The 22,949-nt window shown below is 37.3% G+C and overlaps 2 protein-coding genes across 2 annotated transcripts in view; both read left to right on the top strand.

Moving 5' to 3' along the window:
• Positions 1-6,420: 6,420 nt before the first annotated feature.
• Positions 6,421-22,949, top strand: part of LOC108112376 (uncharacterized transmembrane protein DDB_G0289901) — a 92,360-nt gene continuing 75,831 nt past the window's right edge. Inside the window, exon 1 of the mRNA XM_017222206.2 lies at positions 6,421-6,529. The gene's annotated coding sequence lies outside the window, so the exon portion shown is untranslated. The remainder of the gene's footprint in view (positions 6,530-22,949) is intronic.
• LOC108112387 (protein GSKIP homolog) overlaps positions 6,455-22,949 on the top strand; it is a 61,268-nt gene continuing 44,773 nt past the window's right edge. Inside the window, exon 1 of the mRNA XM_017222228.1 lies at positions 6,455-6,529. The gene's annotated coding sequence lies outside the window, so the exon portion shown is untranslated. The remainder of the gene's footprint in view (positions 6,530-22,949) is intronic.

Here is a 22,949-nt window from a genome sequence, read left to right as displayed (position 1 = left end):
AACTCAAAAAAAAAACGAAGCTTAAACAAAAAATCCCTTAAATACCTTCAAACTCCCTACAATTTCCCATATTTTGTTTTAGATTAAATATTTATAACCACCATTACCCCAAAGTTCTTAATTTTAATTCCAAAAAAGTCACGCTGAAACCCTTTCGGTTTCCTGTACAAACTTTTTAAACTCATTAAAATTTTTGATATCTATCTATAGTTATTCCCTTAAACTAAAAAAACCAACTCATATTTAATCCAAAATTCCCATAAATACCTAACAAACCGAATACAATTTTCCATTTTCCAACGCAGCACAAGTATTTATAGCCCTTAGTCAGGCCCTTAGTTGGCGTCAGTTTTGAGCATCATCAACATCATTGTCATAAAATTAACATTAAAGTGGCAAAGGGATCATAAAAATAAAAATGAAATCAACGTATTAACTACACGACACACACACACACACACACACGGACAACAATCTCACTTACAACCCACACCATTACAGAGGATAAAGAAGGTGGGGGGAAACACAAGGATAAGCTCGGCTCACGCCACATGGAAAATGGAAAAGGCAACGAAATAAAATCAATTCAAATAAAAAGCATAAATACGACCACAGGAAATGAAAATGACGACGATGACTGCGGCAGAGCAGCCCAAGGGTGCGTATACCCAGAGGGGTGAAGCGAGGGGGTGGTTGGGAAAAACAGGCGGCGGCGGCAGTGGGAGATTGGTGGGCGGGCAAACATGTAAGCGCACATTTTACGGCACAAGCATTTTCGCTTAATAAAATGTTAAGTGGGGGAGAAAAAGCGACAGACAAAAAGCAGCGACAGTTGATGAAGGGCAAAAGGAAAAGCCAGGGGTGGCTTGTGGGTGGTTGGAATGGTAGTGGATAGTGGGTGTAGGAAACCCACCCAAAAGGACAGACAAACTGACGAAATGACTGACAGTGCGCGGAGGGTAACGCGATGGGGCGGGGGGAGCATCGAGTCTGACAGAGGCAGAGTCGTAAAATTATATTTACAACACAAACAAAGCTGTCGACAAGGCGTGGCAGCAGGGGCGGTGGAGAGAGGGGGTGGGGCAAAAAGGACGTTGAAGCTCAACACAATGATAAGCATGAAGCGGATGAGAAACACACACAGACACACAGGGCAGAAAATGTGAAAGTTTAAAAGAAAGGAAAAGAAATTTGCCAGGAAATAAATTTGAAAATATTTTATTTTTAATATTTAAATAATATTTTTAATATTTATAAGTTCTTAAAACAGTTTTCTTATCACTTAAAGAACTCTTTCAAGGAATATAATCCTAAATTTCTTCCTCTGCACGCCCACAGATAAAGCGAAAGAGACAGACACACGGAAAGTGAAAGAGAGAGAGAGAGAGGGGGGGGCGCAGAGTGTAGCGCCAGCAAAAAGGACGACGCTTTTGGTCGGTCCCTCGCTTCGTTTGCTTTCACCCGGAGAAATGGAGAAGCAAGGAAGGGAAAGAGAAGGGGCTAAGAAGGGAGAAGGACGCAGAGGAGCAAAGCTGGGGCGAACAATTTCCCGCACTCAAAAAATAACAATGGCGCGTTGAAAATATCCGCTTCCGTTCAGAAAGCTACCAAAAGGAAAATACCCAACCAGAAAGAGACAGAAAACGCAAAAAAAAGTGAGGAAAAAAAAACAGAGATGGAGCGCTGCAGATAGAGTCGTGGCAGCTGGGAAATTTTCGGTTAGCAGAGCAGAGGCGGGGGGTGTTAAATTTTGAGGGTGGGCACGTCACACTCCAAGAATTTAATTCAATTTGAGCACAATGAAATCATATTTTGCAACAAAATGTGGCAAGCTGTGGAATGGGCACTGTCAAAATCACAGAACGCAACGCTTTTCATTTCGCCTTTTCAACATTTTCCACACACACACACACACACACTACGCATCACTTTACGACTGACCAATGACTGGCTCAAGGATGAGTCTTACGCGCCCCGAATATGTTTGGCATTAATATTTATTTATCCGCCAGGCTGAAGTGGCGCCCCTTTTATTATTCATACAATGTTGTTGTCCTTGGGGATGGGGGTTGGCGTTGGAGGCGTGGCTGTGCCGGTCTTGTTTAAATAGCGCATAAAATAATAATGGCTTCATTAGCATTCCCATTCGAATTCTATTTATTTGGCCACTTTTCAACGCACATAATTACATAATTTGCTCAGAGCGGGCGGAAGGTTATCCTTCCTATATATATATATATATATATATATCGTATTATACAAACATATATATCTATATATGTCTCTATTGATGTGCAACATTTTTGGCCAACAAACATATACAAACAAGAACGCCTCTTTGGGGGATTATTTTCATTTTGACAGGAAACACAGTGGCTATCAAAATGTTTAACTCTTTAAATATTAGATTAAATTTACGTTTAAGTATTAAGAAAACATTAAAAGTGTTCAAAAATTATACATTATTGAAGAACATTTAACATTTTTATTACAAAACAAAATCTAAGAAAGTAAAATGTATAAATAAATTACCTAAAAAGTAAACCATAAACCTAGGTAATTGCATTCTTAAGAAGACTTTTGCCCTTTTCTTCTAGCCTCAACTGTACGAACTGGATTTGTCCGGCCTTTTGAGTTCCTTTGGTCCTTTGGCCAGGCACTGAGCCGTAAACTGAGGGCATCCAGTGGCAACGGACCATTCCGGAGTGAAATATTGCCAGCATTGACAAATGTTGTTTGCCTGAGCACCCTTGGGCCCAGGACGTGCGTGTCCTTCCTGGACATACATACAAACAAACATACTACTAACTCCTACACCAACCCACTTCTCCACTTGCGTGTATGTGTGCTTGTGTGTGTCAGCAATAAAATGAAAAATATTTGAACTCTTGCAAAAAGCGCACAAGGATATCAATTCCCCAAATGCCATCGATGTGAGTGTGTGTGTGTATGTGTGTGTGTGTATGTATGCGTGCATAGTCAAATCCAACTAGAAATCACAATCACAGCAATAAAATTGAGAGAGCGTGCCCGAATGCCAATGGAAAAAAACAAGGAGCAAACACTTTGCCCAAGTATATTTGGTTGCAAAGCACAAACAAGTTTTCCGGCAAAAAGGAAAAGCCAGCATCGGGAAGCGTCGCAGTGTGGCAGGCAACCAGGAAAAAGGATGAAAATATTATGAAACTGTGCTGGAGTCGAAAGGATAATGTGCTATCAAATTCGATTTCTTTGTTTAACTTGTACTAAAGAGGCAAAATCATTGCATAACTTGGGAAATATCTATAAAAAATTGTTTTAAAATAGGAATTACTAAATTAAGGAACATTTAAAAGTGACTACTAAAAGACGACTGCAATTTTTAATTTACATAAGCCTATAACTAGGCAACACTTTTTTCCCTTATACGCTAACTGATTGGAAATTCAAATTGGAAAAGTATCTTTGATCGTTTTTAGAGATAACAGAAAAATATATTCCAATCAAAATTTAAAAATATATTAAAAGAAGTGTACCCCGTCACCCTACCTTTTTCCTAGACGCTCCTGAACAGAAACTTAGGCAAAGTGGAATTTATTTGCCTTTTGCTTCGATGCCTATCAAAGGCAACTTTCAAAATCCTGATGACGAATTGAAAATGCCCATGTTTTGCCTAGCTTTATACATACATATACATGAATATATATATGTATATGTATATACACAGAAGATATTTCTTGTCCATCATCGATATAATAAGCCGGTGGCACAGGAAGGCGAGAATTACCACTGTCAAAGTTACACAAAGGTCAAATGGAACATTATGGCTTTATTTTGCGCCTAATAAATCTCATTATGTCATTATATGCTACTCCCCCAAACCGTGGAACAAAAAGCAACAGCAACAACAACAACAACAAAATGAAAGGCGGCAGGATGAGGTGGAGATGGTGAGGTGTGCGTGCGTGTGTTTAGTAGCGTGCGTGTGGTGAGAAGGTGAAAGACAATAAGAAGGAGAAACAGAAACAGTAGAGAACAAGAAATAACAACTACAACAAGAAAAGGCAACTGACTATAGGCGAACGACATGCCAATCAGTAATCAATCCTCAGGACCCCACCAAAAACAATTTGCAGTGGCATAGCAATAACAAGAGCAACAACAACGGACAAGTGAGAGACCACACGACGGCACTGTAAACAAATTGGAAAGAGATGAACATACATAACTGCGCAATATGGCGTCAGCAGAGCAAGAGAGCGGGAGAGAGGCAGCGCCAAAGAGCGCAAGAGCAAGAGCGAAAAGCCGCCATTAAAGAAATGCCGCTCAGAGAGCCATTGTGTATGTGCATGGGAATGCCTGTGTGTGCGCTGCATAGCGTCTATGTGTGAGTTGAAAATGCCGCAGGGTTGTCAGTCTTAGACAAAAGTAAAACAAAAACTCATCTTTATTACAAGAATTCATATTTAGTTAACACTTCAATATTTTCAAAATAATTTAAAAGAAAATTAAAATATCAAATGTTGATTAATCAACAACCTTATTAAGGCATTTTATCAAAAATGAAATTGTTATTTACCATACGCCGACATGACAACCCTGTGCGTTGCTAGCCAACTCTCGCCTCTCAATTTATGCGCTTTTGTAAGCGTTGCTCCTTCGCTTCGTTCGGGAAAAATACTCAAAGCGAACGGACGTTGACAGCCACGGATAAAACGCTGTCGCCAAACAAAAACATACAACAACAAAAAAACACTGAGCGGATCAGGTTCAATTGTTAATTAAACAAAAACAACAACCGAAAAAAAACAACAAATAAGGATTTAAATCAGTTAAAAAAAGTAAGCAGTGGTGCTCCTTAGTGTTATTTTGCTCGTGTGCATTTTATTTAATTCAACAACAATAAAAAGTGTTGTTGGCCTATCGCTCTCTCTCTCACTCTCTGGCCGTAAACGCGTATCGATGTGTGTGTGCGTGTGCTTTAGTGTTTCGTCGCGTTTCAAGCAATTAACCCAAAGCAGCGTAGAAATGCCAAAAACGCATTAAAAATTATTACTCGTAGCTGTCTGTCATTCACAACAGAAAAAAATCAAGAAAACGAAAAGAGAAGAGTAACAACAACAAGAAGAAGGAGGAGAAGAGCGACAATCATACACAAGTGCTATTTGCCGCTACTCATAAAACAAATTACCCACTTGGGCCTGACTTGTGCGTGCGTTTGTATGTGTATCCCTGTGTGTGTGTGAAAAGAGCAGCGTAATCATCATCACCAAAAAAAAAAATAAAATACTACTAAAAAGTAGTAGTAAAAAAAGGAAAGGAAAAGGAGAGGAACCAAAATGAGAGTGTGGCACTAGCAATATGTTGCTGGCAATAACAACAACAACAGCAGCAACAGAAGCTTCATCAGTTGAATAGTACCGGAATAAAATTACTATACAGCCACTGTATGCATGTGTGTGTGTATTGCCCTCCTCTTTCTCGCTCGCTCACTCCCGCTGTGTGTATGTGCAAAGCTTTTTTTATGTTTCGCACAAACATTGCGGTAAAAGAACGCCGACAAACGACGAACTCGTCGTCGCTTTGTCGCTCTCGCCAATTTCCGCGCGTGTGCAAGGTGAAGTCGCGTCACGTCAGTCGGTCGGTCGTTTAGTCCCTCTCTCTCTTTCTGTCTCTTCGTGTCCTCCTCTCTCACCCGCTCTTTGTCGCTTTGTCGTGCAACAACTCCCCCGTGTATTTTTTTTATTTGTATGCCCCAAGCTCTGTTCACCGCCTCTCTACATATCTGTATGTAGGAACATGTGTATGTGTGCGGTGGAGCAGCTTCTGTTCTGCCAATAATACATACATATCTACATGCGGAGAGAAGGCAAAGGCAACAGAGCTTGGACACGCGCTCTCTTTCTCTCGTTCTCTTCCTCCCTCGCCTTTACTCAAAGTGCCGTTTTTTCGTGTATTTGTAGAGATATAAAGCAAAAAGAAAAAAAAACAACAACTAACCTCATAAAAAAGTTCATACATTTGTCGCAAAAAAATATAAGAAAAGAAAAGCAAATGCAAAAAGTGTCAAAGAAGTGAAAAACAAGCAGAATAATAAGAAAAAAGAAGCAGAGCAGAAGCAGCAATAGAATCCAGTGGAAAGCAGAAGGAAAAGCCAAGTTTGACTCTATCTCTCTCTTTCTCGCTCTTACATAAATGGAAAATAATTCCTGAGATTGCGCTGCTAGGAAAATTTTGCGGATTTACATTTCACCTACCGTTAGCTCCGGGAGCTGGGAGTTTGGGAGTTTCTTTTGTGGATTATTACGCCCTCTCGCGTACTCTCACTCTCTCTCACTCGCTCTCGCCTCCCATCACTAACCCCCCCTCGGTAATTTGCTCATTGTGGGTGCGAGCAGGCCAGGAAGCTAAAGGAATCATCACCTGCCCATCGCTCCATTGCCACCCAACCCCCCGCGTCACCCTCTCTTCATCATCTTGGATGCTGTCTATAAATTGGGAACGCGCATATCCAGAGCAGAAATTGCGACTATTTTGGATTTATAAAAAGGTAAGTTACCTATTTACGCATTTATTTATTTGCTTAAGTTAGTATTTTTTTTTATAAATTTAAATCTCTTTTTATTAAATATTTCTTATTTTTATTTAAAATCAAATAAAACGATCTTTATTTGACCATAAAACAGCAATAAAATTCGTATTGTTAGGCCTTACATATCTTAAAGATACTACACAGTTTCTCTCTCGTTCGCACAGCAGAGATAGAGATAGCATAAGATAAGAGAGACAGAGAGAGAGGGAATGAGAGAGCGCGAGCCTAAATTGATTTCCAGTTCAGTTTGATTAATTACCGCTTGCCACTTACCGCTGCCGCATTTTACACAAGTTTTTTCGTGTACACACACAAGCAAACATTTTGTTTTGTTTTTTCTTTCGAGTTAATGCCAATTAAGGCGTTTCAATCTAAGCCGATTTGTAATTAAATGGAGTTTTTTTTTCAGCCTTTTTTTGTTGTTATTTCGGGCGATTAGAAAATTGACAGGCCTGATTTTTTGTATCTTACCTTTTTTGAGATTTATTGAAGTGGATTTAATTTGGGTTTTTTGTTCAGCTCCAATGGAATGGAATTTCGTTTTGCAAGCGTAATGTGGGAAGACAAGCGGAATTCGCGGGTCATCAGGTTGGTGAGGAGGGAGGAGAGGGCCGTTTGTAGGGGTGCAGCATGGGATGAAGAAGGAAGGGGAGCATGGGAATTGGAGTCGAAATGGAAATGCGAATCGGAATCACGCTCGCCTAATGAAGCCTGCGGCGACGCGTCAAGCGAACCGAATAGCAAACAGCAAAAACGGCGAACGAGCAGCCGAACGATGAGCGATAAACAAAACAGGCAAGCGGGGGCTGTACGGGAATGATGGGGGGAGCTGGTAGCTTTGGTGGGTGGCTGGTGATGGAAGGCGGTGGCACTGGGCGTGTTTTGCATTTACTCGAATTATGAAAATGAATATCGCGTGTGTGTGCTTGAGGGGGTTTTATTTTTACTTACCCAAAATGTCTGATAAAATCGAGTTGGGAACAGTGAATATAAATATAAATTCTTGACTTGAAAATATTTTATCAGATTGAAAATGACTTGAAAAGTAATAGAAAAACAAAAGATTAGGTTTTTACATTTTGTATTTCATTTTTAAGAAATATTTTTAAATCGCCTGGAAAGTTTATTCTATTAACAGGTTAAAAACTTAAGTTATTAACATTTTCCTTTAAACAATATCACTATAAGCCAACACTCTTTGATTATCTATCTCTCCTTCAACTCTTCAACTGGCCATAAATAAAATGCCATAAAAATAAAACAATCGCTTAGAGGTTCATTCTATTTGATTATTTTGCTTATCTGAGTAAATTAAAATTCCCAACTAATTCCGGAAGCAAAATCTCCATCGCCTTATCTCAAGTTTATTCAAATTTAAGTTTATATCTTTGTATAAAGCGAGAGACAAAGATAGAAAGAGAGAACGAGGGCGGGTTGTTGATTTTAGTTCCATTTTCGTTTGCTCGTTTTTCGATTTAATTAAGTAAACATTGCAGACGCATTTCGAGTAAACATGCCAAAAGTGTTTATTTAAACAACTGTTTAGTCATAAATGCATAGATACACTTGCCAAGATACAGAGATACATTTATACGCACACGCAGATACAATTAAGCGACTATTAGACAGAGCTCTCTTGGCCGGGCCATAACATTAAAATATTTTTACACAAATGGCTGGGACAAAGTAAACCGCAAAAGGTGGTGGTGGGCTTAGGAGAAGTAGGTGGGCATGAGGAGGTGGTAGCTGGCTTCCAGTGGCGCACACAATCGTGACGCCAACTTAGTTACGGTCATTAGCACCACCAGCATCGAGCAAGCGAGCCGAACTGAGCCAAGCTTGTGTGTAAAATGTGCATGCACATATCTGTATATATCTATATCTATATGTAGGTGTGTACATATATCTATATATATGGAAACGAACCCGGTAACATGCCAGCATACTCATATTCCTCTACATACATATGTTCATACATATATAATAATTTGTCACACTGTACGATGGTAAAAGTGGCCAGCAATCTGTAAGATAGTCAGATACAGTTGAGATTCAGTCAAAAGAACTTTAAAGTAACTTTTGCTAAGCTGTAAAAGTTAAGATTACGTTTTAGTTACAAATTTATAATAATTTCTGTTTGTTTTTTAGTGAGCAATCATTTTACATCACTGAACACCTTATCGTTGGCCCACTGTAACCGCAACAGCCGCAGATGGCGGCCAACAATTGCAGCCGCGAGCCACGTTAACCGACTTTGGTTTGCGCATTTGCTGAGAGCCCCCCAGCGTAATTGCCCCATGGCTTTTACCGTCTCCGCCTCGGCCTCCCCCTCTCTTTAGCTTTTCCTAACTACTTCTGAGCAAATGTGTCAATTGGCTGACAAAATATTATACGAATATAATTACAGTGTTCATAATTTGTAGCATGTGCTGCCAGCTGTTGTTGTAGTTACTTGCTTTTTGTGTGTTCTCTTAGCTGTTTTTGTTAGCCAACAAAAGCAAATCTGACATTGGCCTGCCTTCGAATTTAGACATTTATATTTTTGTCCATTTGTCAGGGCAAAAAATAAAGAAACAAATGCCCCCTGACTACTGTTGGCCCCACCCAACAGGCACGATTAGACTTAATTGATTTGTTCAATTTTCATAAAACGCCCCGACAGTGACAAACGTTTGTTCGTTTGTTAGTTACGTTCGTTTCCGCCCCCGCTTGTCTGACTTTTCCGCCTGTCTAACTGCCTATCTGTCCGCCCATGCGAATTAGCATCGAGCTCTCGAAGTTTGCAATTTCAATTTTCAATTCAAAGTCGAGCAATGTGAAAATGGATTATATTTTCCGTTTTCTCTGCCCTGACAAGCGAGAGCCATGGGAAAACACTACCCATCCCTCTCGCTATCTCTTTCTCTCTCTGTCTCCCTGTGTACAAATTAAATGAAAATCATTTAAATTTGATAGGGAATTCAAATTGAAATTGATTCTATTTATTAAATATAACAACAAGCTCTGAAATGCCAATAAAAGCTTTTATCTGATTATGAAGTTTGTAAAGATATTGGTAATAGCGTTTAGTTTAGTGAATAAAAAGGGTTATTTGCTTTAGTTTAAACGGCTAATTATGATCTATTTAAATTATTTGATTAGTTTTGGTATTTATTTGTAGTTAACTCAAAGGAGATTATATAAGTAAAATCTTATTAATAGTTAAAAAAACTAAAATCCAAGTTGGAAAACAGAAATAAAATAGCTTAAAAATTTAAATAAATCATAAAACAAGTTTAAAACTTAACTAAAGTGTGACTTCACTTAAAATGAGCTAACAAAACTAACTTATGGTCATAAATAACTATAAAAATATAATAAAAATTCCATTAACAACCTTTTCTAGTCATTATAAATCACATAAAAGTTTGCTAAAAAGAAAGACCAATGATAAGATAGTTATAAAAAATAAATGACTCACAGCCAAAGCAATTTAAGAGAAAGCCCCTTTAATAAACTAGGCAAGCTAATAACCAATATTAAATAAAATGAACTGAAATAAGCTAAAATAAGCGGATATATATATATAAAATTAGTTTATGCCTTTTTCATCGCTTTTCAGCCATTAGCTGTCATCATGACAATAGCGAAAAATGTTTGCGCCACTAAATCAAGTGAAACGAACCATAAATAAGCAATTCGAACTATTAATAAATTGCATTCAGTTTTGCAAAATACAAACGAAAAATATTCGAAATTTTAAATGAGTTCGAGAAACAAGGGCATTGGCTTGGGAGAAGGGGAGAAGGGGAAAGGGGAGGTGGCTAATAACAAATAGCCGGCAATCAACAAGAGCGTCATTAAAAAAGCAAATTTCTGAACACGCTAAACACATGTAGGAAGGCAAGAACAACAATGAGTAGGAGAACAACAACAGCAAGAGGGGCACGAAAGCGTTCAACGTTCACTAGCTAATGTGGGCCAACTACAAAAACAACAAAAAGCAACAACGTTGCAGAGGCAGAAACTCAAGAGAGAGAGAGAGAGAGATGTATACAAAAACTTAATTCCCATCACGAGAAACGAAGCAAATTGATTGTGATGATGTTTTTCAAATTGACTAGTGTGAGAGTGAGAGATAGAGAGGGGTTAAGAGGGGCTAATGGGGTATAATACATATATACATAAAGTATCTGTGAGATACAGTATCTATGAGCCAGGGTGCCGCCTGCCAGCGGGTGTCGGATCGCCCAGTCAGCCATGTAAATGAATGCTTTTGATAATTAATTTATGCTGCCAGCCGCAGGACGGCCCAAACATGCATATAAATTATACTTTACACACACACAGATACATATATACACACACACATACATACAATATCAATTTGCATATATCTTTTTCGGGTAGATGGAGTTGAGAGGCCAAAAAATGAAACAAAATGAAAGCTCAATAAAAAACCACATTTAATGTCATTTAAACAAGTTTAATTTTATGCACATATTCGTCGCATTTTATTTATGGTCGTGCGAATAACTCAATTTAAGAGGTGGTGTCAGAGAGAGAGAGGGGTAGAGCAGGTTGGAAGGCTATACAAATTCAATAAATAAGAACAATTAATTATAACGTGTAAATAAAGCAATATCACATTGCGATAATCTCAATTAATATTTGTTTTTTATGACACAGTATAAATAAAATGAAATCCAAACAATTCCCCTGATAAGCAACAGCCGCAGGCAATGTAAATAAACAACAACAAAAAGTGATAAATAAATGAGGAAAAAATGATATAAAATTCCACTGAGCCTCAAATGGTCATTCAAATATTTTATAATTACAAAATGTTTGGGGTTTTTTTTGCTGCTTGTATAAGTTACAATAAATAATTATTTAATGCACTTTCTATATAGTTTTATTTACTTTTTAATAGTATTAACTTGTAAGAAAAATCTGTAAATAAATATATATTAATTAAATAATATATTTAATCTATACAGGGTGGCCCATGTAGAGTTTGCTTTTTGAACTTTTGATCATTTTGACTTTGACATTTCGAATGTTATTGTAAATACGGCAGATATTTAGTTGAAGGTTTGGGGTTTATGAAATGGTTATTTTTTATATTAAAAACAAACATTTTTACTGTTAAAACATCTTTAAATTTCTAAAAAAGAGTCCTTTGCAAACTTTTCTGGTTCCATTTTTGTAATCCACAAAAACCACAAATATTTTTACTAAAATCCAATCAATCTATAACTCTACCTAAACCCAATTACCCAACACCTTAGCAACCCAAAAAACAATTACTTTTTGTGTTAGTACAAGCTAAAATTACCAAAGTATCTAAACTTTTTTTTTTATGGCATTTGAAAGGCTTTGTAAATTCGTGCTAATTGAGCGCACATACAAAAATTGTCTCGCAATTTGATAAACGAGCTAAAGTTTCCATAACAACAGTGCCAAATAAAAAAAAAAACGAACTCGTGTAGATTTTGACTTGTTTATGTCTTATCTGATTTGATATGTTGTTAAATGTTTTTTTTTTTGTATTCTTTTTTTTCTCTAACACACGCGCCGACAATTTTGTGGCCGAAAATAGCGAAAAAATCAAATCAAATGCCAGAGAGAGGGAAACCATATCGAAATATCCAAACTATAGCATCTTATTTAGTTATGGTTGAATCTTTTAGGCCATAATCCGTGCCGAAAGGCATTAAATAAAATGTATCTATTGGTCATGCAAAGGTTTTTCAAATGTTTTTTCGTGTGTCCCATAAAACTCACTCTGTTTATTTGCCTAGCGGCAAAGATATTTTTTCGTTTTTGTTATTTGGCTCGTTGTCTTGCCTCATGAAAGCCTCTGAGGCTAGCAGTCCATCAAGTTGGCTCGTTTTGGCCAGTTTATTTGTTTGACTGGCGCGGCGTCGGCTTCGACTTGGTTTTTTTTTTTTTTAAATACCAGCTAAGCATTTGCAACGCGAACAAGGCAACAACAATGAGAGCGCCTGCTGAGCCCAATGCTGCTACTGAAGCTTTAACTGCTTCCTCTGCCAACGAAGGCCCTCCTCTCTACCTCCCTTCGCCTCTTCTCTCCCTCTCTCTATATATATATTTATTTTGATATCTTTTATGATTCTTTATTTGGCGGCTTTAGCTTCCCCGCAACGCAAATGAAACTCGCAGCGAGGTATCTTTATTTTTTTTTGTTGATTTATTTTCTGTGTGAGGCACCTCCGCCGCCACTCATTTTTGTGCCCCTTCCTTACTTGTGGGAGGGGGTGTGTGGAGGTAGGGGAAAAATGTAAATAATCAAGCCAAGGGAGAAGGCAACTTTATGGCCGAGATGGATGGTGGATGGTTTTTGGCTAAGGAGGAGACTTGCGGCGCTCGACTTGTATAATGCTTCTCCCTTTTGCTTTTGGCTGCACAAAGGATGGAAATTGTATAGAAAATCTAAGGAGTGGTTCGTTTTGTGGACAGTTAGTTAGAGGATAGCAAAATTTATAGAAAAGAAAAGCAGTTAAGAGCTGTGAAATTTTGTATTAACATTACCAAAAAGATAGCTCTAAATAATGTATAGTTAATAATGGCCTAAAAATGGAGCAAACAAAACATTTCCTGAGATATCTTTTTTAAGATCGTTAGCTCTCAGTTTCCCCTGAAAAAAACGCAAACAAAAAAACAGCTTAAAAAAACCTCCGACATCTGCCTGGTTAAGCTTTTATGGTCATAAAAAGATTATACCATATATATTTCTCTCTGTTTCTTTATTTTTTTTTGAGTTTATTTTTCTTTTATTAATTTTTTATGTACCCACGTTTTGTTTTTTTTTATCTCCATATATATATTTAAATTTATTCTTTTTGGATTTTTTGGTTTTTTGGTTCATTACAAAAGTTTCGCCGCAACAATATTTCATGTTTATTAATGGGGGGCTTGTCTTTTGTAAATTGTTTAATTTTCTGTGATTTTTTTTGTGTAATTTACGTAAATTGCCTTTTGTATGCGGCATGATTATCGTGTATATTCAGATATATATATAGATAGATGTATATAATAGTCATTATCCATATGATTATAATGGACATTTGCGTGATAATTGTGGGTATCGAGAGAGATAAACTGCCCTGTCTCTTTCCATCAATAAATTGCTTAATATGGCAGGGGCAGCCTGCAGATGATTTTTTCGTTTTTCAACTTTATTTTATTTTATTTTTTCTGTCGTTTTGTGGTTGCATTAAATAATTATCATAATTTATAGGCATGCAACAGAGGAGTGGAGGGGTTGGCCAACAAATTAGTTGCATTTCAATTGAGTTTTCATAAACTCTCAAGTCAGCTAGAGCAGCAGTGGCAGTGCTTCTAAAGACTGATTAAGTCTATCTATAGGCAGGAGTGAGGTTTCGAAAACCAGCTGAATTCCATAGACTTGCTCTATTGACAGGCGGTATCCGTTGGATACACACACTTTACTTGGGCTTATTAATGAACGGCAATTTGATTTCATTTTTCCAACTTCCAGTTTTTCTTTTCTGCGTTAAAAAGAAACGATCGAAGAGATAAACAGCAAACTCAACCCCGTCGGAATCACCTCCAACTTTAGATTAATGAAGCTGGCATAAATCATGAGCAACGTTAAAACGAAAAAATAAAAACAAGCAAAGGAAACTTTTGCATATTTTAACAAATATTTATATTGGGGGGCATGTCAATTTCACACTTGATTGCCGGCAGTAAATCAATAAAAAACAAAAAGGGAAAAATAACAAAAAACCAAAATGCCAGAGAAAATTAAAAACGTTGACTGACTTTCAGCAGAAATTCTAATTAAGATTGTCTAAAAAACAAAGGGAGAGAAAATTATGCACTTAAAAATATATAAATTAAATAAAAGAGAACTACAAAAAATATATAAAAAACATAAATTTCCTATTAAAGCGAAAGGGAAGGCAAAAATTATGCTATTTCTGTTATAAAATCTTTTGAAATTGTAAAAAAATATTTTACTTTAAACCAAAAATGCAATAAATAGATGAAAGCATAGTTTAAAAACTATATTTTCCTTTAAAAATATTTAACAAATATTTTGTTTAAGTATTTTAAATATTTTTAAACTTAAATCTTAAAACATTTTCTTTTTGTGTGGCTTTTTGTGTAATAAATCGCGTGCCGTTTTTAACACTTTGACGTGCACAATTGAAAATTGCGAAATGGCTTTTTGCTTGTTGGTGCCCCCTTGTGCCTGCCCCTCTCCCCCTCCACACGCCTAACTCAACCAAAAAAAAAAAAACAAATTAGCTGCAACATTTTTCTTCTCCTTTTGCATTTTGCCAAGTGAAAAGCAACACTTGAGGCAAAGCCAAGCAAAATGAGAAAAAACCAAAAACCGAACAATGCCAAAAAGGCTGCGAAAACAGACACCTTAACTCTTGTGTTTTTATTTGTTAGCTCATTTTTGCATTTGTTAAAGTCTTTTTCTTTTGTGTTTTTTTGTTTTTGTTTTTTTTTGTTTGCCAATTTGCAATCGGCTTTTAGTTATTTTTGTGTATTTTATTTGCTATTTACAAAGCTCAGTGCAGCAAGGAAAATGCAAAGAATGAATACAAAACAATTTGCAAATAAGTTGAGTAAATATTTTCTCATTAAACTCGTTTATGGCCATCAGCATTTTTCGAACTTCTACAATGGTGAGGGTATGGGGGGGATATAAACACATTTACAGATAAAGATTCAGTTTGAGATACAGCTATAGCTACAGATATAGATACTTTGTATTTGTTATTCTGTGAAAGAAAATAAAATACATTTTCTATCTGTCTATCTCATTTCGCACTAATAAATTTACAGACTGCCACACGAGCAACGGCAAATTGCTGCCACAAATGGGAGCAGCAGCTGCCAACGAAAAATTACACTTAAAAGAAGTTAAATAAAATTAAAAGATATTAAAAAAAATATTATATAATTAATATATATTAATGGAGGTAAAAATATCTTAAGAAAGGAAAACCTAACTTTGAGTTACAAAAACTTCAAGGATGAAAAGTCAATCAAAGTTTACACTTTGTTACAAAAATATAAAAAATATTTGTTAATAAAATTTGTCTCGAATTTTTTTAATTTATTAACATCTTAACTTTTTTTTCCCACTGTATCTTTTTGCAAAACGAGATTAGGTTTAATGAAAACGACCGCTTGTGCAGCTGACTCCGGCGGTGTTAATTTTTCCATCGTTTCCATTTTTTTTTTTTTTTCGTGGCTGTTGCAACTGTTTGCTCACCACAACACCACCCGGCGGCAGCAAGCAGCAACAGCAGCAGCAGCTTCATAGCTCCATAAAAACGCTGAGAAATTTGTTGCATGCTGCGTGCGTGTAGCCCAACTAGCTAAACTTGCAACTTGTTTCACAGCATGCCACGAATTTATGCACTTGCATCCCGTCTGCCCCCCCTCCTTCTTTCTGCCCCTGCTCAACACTTAACCGAATTAGTTTCAATTGCACATTTTTCAAATGCCTTGTGGTAGTTTTTTTTCTTCTATTTTTTTTTTTTTATTTTCGTTGAGTCAAACAAAGCCAAAAAGCAAACCAGTTAACAACAACGAAAGCAACTTGTCATGGAGTTAAGCTCAATACGAAGCGATTTCTTTCTCTGTCGCGGATCGGATTACAATTTGTTGGTCAAGTGGCAAGATGATGGTGAATGTGGCGGCGCAGTGAAGTCTGCCGGCAATTAATCACCATGCAAAAAGGCCAATTATTCGAATCCAGTTTGTTCACAGTTTTTGTTTAGCATTTAATGCACTTTTAATGGCATTGGAAATGTTTCCGGTTTTTATGGTTTTCTAAATTAACTTACATTTTTTTTTAGAGATCATTAAATGGTTGATTTCCATAAGAAAGAAGGGGTTTGATTGGGGAAATCTATAAAAAGATCTTGAAAGTTGTGGTAGTTAGTTAGATTTTACCAAAAGAATGTTGGTTTTGCTATCAAATCTTAGAGATTGACGTTAATTTTCTTATAAAAGTTTCCTCTAAAGTTATTTCGGAAATTCTTTCTCCCTAGTTAGCCATGAAAATGTAAAGATTAAATGATCTGAAATATACAAAGATCTTATCTGTTAATCCAGGGATATATACAAATAAATACGTATTTAAAATGTTATAAACTTTGCGGTTGAGACTTACAAATGTTTCCCTTCACACTTTTCGTTTTTCTTCTTTTGTTTTTTTTTTTTTTTTGGTTTGCATTTCTGCCTGGCTTTGCGATTGTTGGGCCAAAGTTTTCAGCCAAGTCCGCCACTGGAGTTGAGTTTCTGGTTCTGAGGAGTATGGGGCAGATTGGCGAGGCGGTATTCGAGGAGACATGACAAGGCAAGGGCTCCACACACACAAACACACAGAGACAGAGACTGAGTTACCCATAAAACTTGCAACTCTGCAAGGAGCAACTTCTGCTACATGATGAGGCAAGCGGAGTGGAGAGGAAAAAAAACTTTGTCGTTTATATTTCGCTTCCCATTTGCCAGTCCTCTTGTGCTGTTGCATCCACTTTTTGTTTAATATTAATGTTTACCCCCACTCCTTCTGTTCAGATGTTTTTTTTATATTTTTATTTTTGCTTCTCTGCTTTTGTTTGTTTTTGTATTTCATGCCACGTTCTTGGGTTCTCTTGTTTTATTTTTCCATCTTTTTTTTTTTTTTCTTGTCGAGTTTCTGAGTTTCTTTTTCAATCCAACTCCCCTGATGTTCTATCTTGAAAAAAAGAAAAAAAGAAAAAAAGAAAAAGAAACCCCTCATTCTTGGTCCAAATTGTTTGTGCTTGCTCATGCGAAATGTTTTTGCTGTTTCTCTGTGTGTGTGTGAGTGTCTGTGTGTTAGTGTGTTTTCAGTTGCCCGCTTCTTTTATTAATTCTTGCCTCATTTTCGTGAGCATAAAATGTGCGGATTGTATTTGTTAATTCATTATTATTTTCGCCCGCTGTGTGTATTCGTTCTGGGCTTTTCCGCGAAGTGACCGCATTTTCCCCAGCCAGCCGGCTTTTCTATTCAGCTCTCAACTATTTATATATAGTACGTTTTTCTTTTTTGTGCTTCTCCAGTCGAACTTGTGCGGAAAATTATGTTTAAATGGTTTTGCTTCTTCTGGGGAAAAAGTTTATGTAGAAAGGTTTAAGGAAAAAAAAGATGTTTGATTTAATTGTGACTCTGGGAAGAGTTTTTCTTTGTATAAAAAAGTAGATTTAGCGCGTAACTTTAAAGACTTTTCCTTAAAGTTGAGACATTGCCCTAAAAATAAGGCTTAAACATATATCTGAGCTATATAAAAGTCAAGAATCTGGCTAAAGACCTACCTTCTACCATAAACATTACCATTTATTTCATAGCTTTTCCCCAAAATCATAGAGTTATATAAAATCCACGATTAAATACGCTTAATAAAGCGCTCAAATCTGTGGTCAAAAGAGTGAGGGAGCCAAAAAAAAAAAAAAAGAACTGGGGGAAGGTTAAAGGAGCGCCGGATGCCAAACAAAAAGGCAGAACAAGAAAAGCAAAAAAAAAAGCAGGGAGAAAACCGGAGAAGAAGAGGGAAAAAATAAAGGTGAAGTGGTATTAAATTTCATATGCGTCGTTGCTCTTTGGCTCAATGTCTTGTAGGCCATTATCTGATGGGTAGAGTGGGGGGTAGAGTTGGGGGGAATCTGTAGAGGAACTGGTGGCCAGAAAAGAACACTTAAGCCTGAAATTGGCAGCTATTCGGCTTGGCTCTTCTCTGTTCGCTTCATTTTTTTTTTTTTCTCTCTTTTTTATTTTTCTTCTTTATCGCTGGCTCTTCTCCTTGCCTTCTTCGGACTTGGCTGGCTCCTCTGTCCCAACATCTACTTATGTCGACTTGTTATTGTTCGACATAATGGCAAAATATTGTATTGCCAACATTTTTTCTCCCCTGCTCACCGTTCCGTTGTCGTCTTTGGCTTCTTCTCCTTCGTTAGCTCCTCTTTGCTCGTCTCGTTTTTGGTCTTTTTCGATACCCTTTTGAGGGGTATTATGATATGGATACAGGATAAGAAGAACTTTGATCTACAAGTTTCTGGTTAAGAAATATCTATCTACCATTATCAGTTATCGATTACCCTTAAAATAAGTTAAGACTAAATTAAAGCCTTACTGACTTAAAGAGCATTAAAACTTCGCCTTGTCAAACTTGGCTCACTTTAACATTGTTTTTTTCCTATATATGCCTTGCTCTGTTTGGCCGCAAAGTTGGCTCAAACGAAAAAAGAAAAAGAGTAAAGAAGAAGGGGGACAGAGACGAGGACGGGGACTTACCAGCTATACAGAACGAGAGCTCACTTGACAAATGACTGGAGTAGAGCTCGAGTGGGGCATGGAATAAGACCATCACCTCCCGCCCCAACCAAGTTTCCCGCCCGCCGTCCCCTGCATAGTGCCACCATCTCGCCACTGAACAATAGCAATAAAGTGCGTTAACTTTTTGGCAGACAATAGATTTCATTTCTGGCACAGACCAAAATGGTTATCCCAGCCAACAGTTACCAATTCCATCCATACACAATGGATAACCCAAAGGGGGCTTGGGTCGGGGGTGGGCGAGTGTGTTTGGAATTGTTTTATTATTGCCCTCAGGCATTTCGAATTGAATGCATGAGTGGGTGCTCCCCTCCACTCGATACTTACATACATACATACATATGCATGTGTATATATAGCCTCCTTGTCTGATGTGTCAGCTGTGAATGGACGTGATATGACCACTACTTAGTATGCTTTTTTCTTTAAGGGAGGGGGAGACTAACCCTAGGTTAGGAATCGGTTTCCATTTATAATCAAATTTCATTGAAAGTGGTCGCAGATTTGGCACACGGTACGTGAACTTTTCACAATATCAAATTGGAAAAGTTATGGTTATGAAGATATTTTTTCTTTTATTTTCTTTGGAAAGTGCAAACTCAAACTGTGCATATGTTGCACAAACTTTTCATAAGCGTAACTGAATATTTCATGCAGTATTTGCAGAATGTTTAGGAATTTAAAAACTTAAAGTAAAATTTCCTTTTTGTGGATTATATCTGCTTCCTTGTCATGTTTTTCAGTACAAGAATATATATTTATATGACAATGGGGTTATGAATAGAGAAAGAGGAGCAGCTTTCCGTGCCATAGTTCACCGCAATCGGTTTTATGTAAGCCGCGCCTTGGTCCTTCCACATATACATATATATGTAGATGTATGTATACCCCAATCTCTTCTTCTCCCCCTTTTCGAATGAAGGCTCCCCAGTTTGCCATTGTTCGCAGTTTGAATGTTTAATACTTGTATGCAGCCTGGCACGTTGCCCTACTCCCTCTCTTTTGCTCTTCTCTACCCCTGTCAAACATGCCGGCGCTTTGTCCTAACCACACAACAAACTGACTACCACGCCCCCAAAAACTCCCCACAGTTACCCCGCCTCATCGGGGGGTCTCGTGTTGCATTTTGCAACTTGCTGATCATTTTACACACTTACGAGTTGCTGTAGACTCTTAATATGCTTTCAGATATGCATCAGAAATGCACAGAAAGGAATTTAGAACTTCGAAAACTTTTATAAAAGTCGAAAATTTATTAATATATATATTTTGTACTTTAAAGAATTCTAATAATAAATTATACGCTACATATTAAATATTAAAATATTTATATGATAAAAGCATATATTTTTCTTCTTCATTTAATTTTCTTAGTGTTTCTAAGTGAAACTATATTAGTGAGTATCTGTGTGAGCAACTGAAGACGTTTGCCAACATCGTCGTCGTCATCGTTGTTGTTGTTGTTGTCACTTCTCTTTCCCTCTTCCTCCGCTGCCTTTTTGCCAACACTCGTGTATTTGAGCATTGAACTGGAAATGCGCTACAAGACCCCGCTGAACGAATCCCCAATGCCCCGCTGAAATCCCCTTCGTAACCAACCATGCCCCTCTCCTCGTCTCCTTGCTCATAGTAATCGCCTGGCCAGCCAGAACGGCGCAGCGAACAATTTGCATGCCAAACAGGCAAACGGAGAAGAGCATACAGTAAAACAAACAGCAGAGGGTAGTTGAATAGGAATCCTCATGGGAACTAGAATTTCAAAAAAAAAAAAAAATAAATAAAAAAAAATTTAATTTTTTTCTTAGTAGCTATAATCTAATGAAGAGGAAATTCAAGAAAATAAATATTAATAAAGAATAACCCATATCCTTGCCCTTAACTGTATTCTCGAAGTTCGAAGTCATCGAAATTCCCGCAGCTCCAATCCTCCATTATCCGTGCCAATCCCCTCATCCACGAACAATCGTCAATCCCATTGCTGCTTTCTGATTCTCATTCGCTTCGAGCATATTTGCTTGACTTATCAGCATTCTGTAATGGTGGGAGCGTGAGTCGTGATTGGAATATCGCGAAATGGTAGTAATCTCTGATAAAGTTTACAAGACCAAAAGGTCAAAAAGTTAACTAAACCAAAGCAAACAGAAACAGAAAACACTAATTAAATAAGGGAAATCAAAGGGAACGAACTACTTGGAAAAATCAAGTTATTGTTTGATGTGCTTAGCCAGGCATAAATGAAAGTTAAACAAGGCATTTAAAGCTTCAATGATTTCGATAGTAATCAAGCAAGTAATTAAATATATTATTAACACAGAAATATAATGTAAATAGGTTTTAAGGTTCTGCTACATTAAATATACAGATGGATTCATGATATTTAATGACTTTATTAAGATATCTTTATTTTTATGGGAAATGTATTTATTGTCATTAAAAAGAAATGAATCACGTTGCCATCGTTATTTCTTGTATTTATTTTTCCCCCCCCAACCCATTTCACATTCCTTTTGGGGCAGAAACTGTTGGCATTTTATTTATTCATGTTGCTTTTTTTTTTTTTATTTTCCTTTCGTTTTCTTCTTATTCAATATCAAATGATATGCATGTGCGTTCATGGCTCTCGAGGACTTTGCGGGCACTTGAGCTGAGGGAATGCAGAGAACCCAAAACAAGAACGATCCCGGATTCGAACAAGGGCCAAAAAGTCAAGTGACTTGGGTTGTTGATGTTGTTGTTGTTGTTGTCGTTGAGAGTCGAGAGTAGATTTCAATATTTTCCATTTGGATGGAGTGGCTTGGCTAGGCAGCAGCAGCTGGACAGGCTACTGTTTCCCTTTTTCACACATTTGCCGGAGGAACTAATCCGCAAATCAATTAATTTTCATGGTACTTAGCATGATTTCTTTCCACTCACTGAGCATCGATGGGTAGGCAAGCAGGCGGGCAGGCAGGCAGGCTATGGCTATGGTCCAGGGGAAACCAGTTTCTGCACGAACAAAACATGTACTCAATCAAATGAAAATTAGCATTTAATATGCCAAAAGTAGGATGGGGTGTTTTTCATGTGTTTCCGACATGGTTGGCCCTCCATCCAGTGGTCCGTTGGTGCGCCCCTTGGGAATTGAGCAACCCTCTTGCGGGCAATCCTCTTCGTTCTGTTTTCAGTTTCCTTCCCTTCATGCCAAATAATTTTGTATTAAATTTCCCTTGAACTCAAACAAAAGGAAGGTTTCGTAAAGGGGAAGCGGAGAGAAACTGAAATTGATTGCATTTTCAGGATTTGGGCAAAACCCTCCCCATACCTTCTTGCTGCAAAAAGGTGTCGGCTATGTAATTATACGTGCCGCATTGTCCTGTTCTGGATCACCCTACTTCTCCTCCTCCTTCTGCTCCTTCTCCTCCTCCTAGATTCCCTCCCCTTGTTTACTTATTAAGCATATTTGTTGCTTTTCCCCCTTACTCTGTGGCTTTTACTTTTTCACCGCCAGCTGCGCACATTTTCTTCCCTGTTTACTTGCCGGCTTGCTGTTTCCTCAGGTAAATTAGTTGGACAAGGAGCGAAATGTCCTTGGCTTAACATGGCTCGCCTGAGATATTTATAACAATTATCTGTAATTAATCCCAGCGACACATTAATCAACATTTTTCTTTTCTGTGGACCTTAATTACCAAAGTGGCTAAAAGTGAAGCGTAGGGTAGGGAAATCTTGATAATTAAGTGGCCAGCGTTATGTTTCTCAGTTTGTTAGCCTGTCTTTTTAGCTTTATAATTCTTTCATAATAAAGTTAGTTTATAAAGTTTGGGGCTAAGTACTGCTGTGATATATGGGAAGCTCTCCTTTGGAACTGTTTTTGTGATCTTTTTAATACTTGCAAATTCTTCCAGACATTCAAATAACGATAAGAAAGTTAGAACATTTTCAGATTAAAAACATTTAATTAACTCTTTGACAATTGTACGATGTCTCTCTGCATTTTTTCGTTAAAATAATCAACAAAAGTCAGAACTCCATCCTTTTTTGTGTATT

The sequence above is a fragment of the Drosophila eugracilis genome, unplaced genomic scaffold (genome assembly GCF_018153835.1).
Source record: "Drosophila eugracilis isolate 14026-0451.02 unplaced genomic scaffold, ASM1815383v1 contig_90, whole genome shotgun sequence".
NCBI classification, from domain to species: Eukaryota; Metazoa; Arthropoda; class Insecta; order Diptera; family Drosophilidae; genus Drosophila; species Drosophila eugracilis.
The sequence above is the reverse complement of the archived record's forward strand: the minus strand, read 5'-3'. Positions and strand labels throughout refer to the sequence as shown.